The sequence below is a fragment of the Lactuca virosa genome, chromosome 6 (genome assembly GCF_052849685.1).
Source record: "Lactuca virosa cultivar CGN04683 chromosome 6, Lactuca_virosa_CGN04683_v6, whole genome shotgun sequence".
Taxonomy (NCBI): Eukaryota; Viridiplantae; Streptophyta; class Magnoliopsida; order Asterales; family Asteraceae; genus Lactuca; species Lactuca virosa.
Window position 1 is genome coordinate 4,620,402 of NC_136431.1, and position 4,364 is coordinate 4,624,765.

Consider the following 4,364-nt stretch of genomic DNA (forward strand, 5'->3'; position numbering starts at 1 on the left):
CTGAACACGTGAAGTCTCTCCTTCTCCGTCTTCAAGATCTGATGAGTCGTCCACTGTATCTCTCCTTCTCTGGCGACACCGTCTTCAAGATCTGATGAGCATCAGGGGGTGACGACAAGAAAACTCTAAATATTCAGATCTCGATGATGGTTAAGGGTGATAAATCTTCTTCTTCGGCATGAGGATTTTCATCTAAAACCCTAAACGACGGCTGAAACCCTAAAAATTAGAAGGGCGGCGACTGAAACCCTAAATACAAGCACACACGAAACCCTAGCGATGCACCATCTCCGATATGTTTCGTCCTCCATCATTTCGTCTTCGGATATGGTAATGATTTTTAGGGGCGATGAAACGATTCAAGTTTAGGTTTAGGTTTCATAGTAGAAATCGATTCAGGTGGTGGTGAAGGGCCTTGAAACACCGACACGGGTTTCAGATCGGCTGTAAGAGGTATAATCGGAAAATGAGAACTGTGGCGGTGCTCTTTCAGATATTAACGGGGCTCCTAGGCAGCTGATGAAGGCTATCGGACGGAGATACATTGACGATGGCCATGAGCGGCGGTGACATGGATTAGATATCCAAAAAAACCCCACCTTGGAAACATCCATTTTCGTCGGATCTTGGCCCGATGTCGTCTCTTTCGACTCCAATGAATGCTTCGGCAAGTGAGAGATTGAAGGCGGGCTTCAATCTCAAGTCATTGTGGTGGATTTAGGGTAGGAGGATTGTCATCGATTTGTGGATTTGTGTTCACACAGTAAACACACACTCAAATACGAGAGAGAGAGAGAGAGAGAGAGAGAGAGAGAGAGAGAGAGGGGAGAGAGAGAGAGAGAGAGAGAGAGAGATTTATTTTTATTTTTTATTTTAAATCTGAAAATCAGAAAAACAAATAAGAAGAAAAAGAAAATCATATTAACAAGGGCAAATCAGTCATTTTGAAAAAAATCAAAACAGATTGGACCAAACAAGCAACAAAATGAAAACTTTGGACCTCTGGTGCTAGTCCAAACCTTTTTGGACCAAAGTGGCAATTTTGAGCAAACCACAATGACCATTTATGCAGTTTAGTCATTTCAATTCCTTCACTCAGGGATGGAATATATTTTCCTTAAACAAAAGAATGGAAGTGAATTCCTTACTATCAACGACAATTGCCATTATACCCACAAAACCATTAACTAAAATTGGATGCGTGTCCATGTAGGTTGGAGTTTCGTAATCAGACCCATTTTCTATATATACATTTGTGCGTTCTCATTTATTTAATATTAATTTTTTTTGTATAATTAAAAACTGATATCTGGAACATAGTTGAGGTTACTACAATCGATGATTGCAAAAATATTCAATAAATGAGAAAGCTTATCTAATATTGATTTTTTTTTTGTAGAATTAAAAAACTGATATCTGGAACATGGAACATAGCTGAGGTTGATACAATCGATGATTAAAAAAATATTCGTGATGATATATGTTCCATTGGCATGGCTTAGACTACTCTAGCGCGCCAGCCTGGCCTAGCGCGCTCCTGCCAGCCCTGTCTGGCGTTCCCTTGCCAGACTTGTTAGGGACTCCCTTGCCAACCTTGTTGGGGACTCTCCTGCCAGCCCAGCCTGGTGCTCCCTTGCCTGGAGAGCCCTTGTCGGCCTTTCCTGGTGCGCGCCCGTCAGCCCCGCCCCGCGCCTCCGGGTGGCCTTGCCCAGCTCCTTGCTAGTTGGGCCTAAATTGGGCTGGCCCAAGGCATGACCTAATTCCTCTTGACCTAATTGTCCATTATAAATAGAAATAGTGCCTCCTCCATGAAAGGGGACTCTTCCCCAAGTGGTTCAGCCGCTACTAGACCTTCCCCCATGGCTCAGCCGCCACACTATACTCCGGCCGGGTGGCTCAGCCGCCACCCGCCGCCGTCAGCCACCATACACCACCACCAGCACCAAGATGGTTCTCTCCAACTATGGAGAACCATCTCAGATCTATCAGCTGGTCTAACTTGATCGTCGGAGTCCGCTCCCGGGGCACAGTCCCTGGGGCGGCTCTAACGACTTTGCTCTGTGATGTCCAGATCTCCGCCGCAGCAGAATACTAGAGGAACCACGCCGGAGGTCGATGTCGCATCAATTCGATAAATGAGAAAGCATTGATGAAGGTGGCGACTCATTAATATATGAGAGTTGCAAACTTAATATATTGAAGGATTTTACACTTATACTAAATGGTAAGTTTGTTTACGACTCTAATTATATTCAATATTATATTTCTATATCTTACAAAACAATTCGAATGTACCTGGCCACCTGGGTTTACAACAAATATGTATCATTAGATAGTGAACTCTTATTGTGATAGAAAATAGTGCACGATTAAGTTTTATTACTGTAAAAGGATTTATATAAATTTTCCAACCCTGATTCCTTTTAGTTTGTCCTTGTGCGGCTTACGTTATTGTCTTATTGAACATCAATATATCTTAGTTTGGCATGCATATTAACTTTTTGATAAAATGCCTCAACTAAAAGAGTTTTCGTAGACATTGTTATATTTTCATCACCATCAGACCTTCCTGACATAATGCTTGGTATTGCAATTTAAGGGTAGTTTATATGTGTATATTTTGGTTAATTAACAATTCATTTGTGACTTTGACTTGTTCACATCTTGAACACAGATTTCAAAACCAAAACCGGAGCAGATCAAGCAGGAGATGCAAGATAGGGATGTATCGAAATATTGTTATGATTTTTGGTAACGTTGTTATGATGCGAAGTGGAATGAATTTAAGTTATGATGTTTATTAACATGATTTTCGTAATATGTTGAAGAGTTCCCCGAACATATCGAAGAATCCGTTTGAGATTTATGCGAACATATCAAAGAATTTGTTTGAGAGCATGAAAATGTGGCTCTCGGGGATTATGCATGTATAAACAAATCTGTCAAACAGCAAAAGCAATGCCAGGTCTGGTGAATGTAAGAGGGTGAAGAGCACATGCAAGACTACAAAACATTATGGGGTCAGCCACTAGAGGTCCAGATGCATCTAGTTTGTGAATCGGTTCAGCTGAAATCCGACTAGGGTTGCAGTTCGTCATGTTGTAGAGCCCCAAAATTCTATCTAGTTACTTTTGCTTAACACATGTCGAACTAAAACCAAAATCCATGAAAGAAGCCCGACATATAACTTTTCCCTTTTTACTCTTTGGTTCCAACACACAAATCAAGAGATTAGATCTCATAACCACTATTATCAACCTTCAATAAGGTCTAAACTTTAATTTCTCAAAGCCCAATTCCTTTACATAATCGAATCGCAGTCCATAAACCCTAAATTAAGAAACGACTCGAAATAGGGTGTTACATGAAAGTTTTGGATATCATGATTGTTATTATGATTTTTTTTTGCTTTTTTTATTTACAAAAAATGGATTTTTTTTAATAAAAGGATATTCATTGGGTTCCCCTAATCCGGCGGGGATTTTCCTACCCGTACCCAACGGGGATTTGGCGGGGCTGGGACTGGGACGAGTATAGGGATCGGAGTTCGGGTGTGGGGACGGGTATTGTAGTATCCGCCAATATCCGCCCATGTTTGCATCCCTAAAGGTATGTGATACTTCAACAACAATATAATTGTGTAACGATGCCTTGTTTGACCCAATCTTAGTGTTTTCTGCTTCGTGACGCGTAGTTGACATTATGTTATTACAAACAAAACTTGTTACCACATATTCTGATAACCTTATGCTACAAAAGGTTCCTAAATAACTAACACCTAAGACATCTCTCATCTATCTTATTGTAACACCCCGACTCCCAGGTATAATTTTCAAAAGCTTTATATTCATTTTTGCTGAGGGAACCCGACGAGTTGGAGGCCCCAACTCGTCGTGTCAGACCTAGTTGCCCCGCTTGGTTTAGGATTCCTACTCGACGAGTTGGAGGACCCCGACTCGACGAGTAGAGTTTGTGCATGGAAACCCTAAATTTTAGGGTTTGCACCCTATTTAAAGGACCTTAATTCCTTTCCTCCAACCCCCTTACCACCTCTTGACGGCCAACAGAAACCCTAATCAGTCTATACCTTATTCTTGAGTGTTTGTGAGATTTAAAGAGTGCTTTTGGTGCATTTTATGAAGAAGGCTTGAAGTCTAAGGAGCTTGGAGCAAAGATAAGCTTGTGGATCTGACTCTACTTCATATTGGCATCATTTTGAAGGTAACAAGTCATTACATTGACTTATCTTTAGCTAGATCTCTTCATGTAAAGGTTTAGGGCCATATTCTAGTTGTTTGTGGATTATTTCGGGTATTGGGCATGATCTGAAGTTGTAACTTCAGATCTGGACTCCTTTAAGTCCC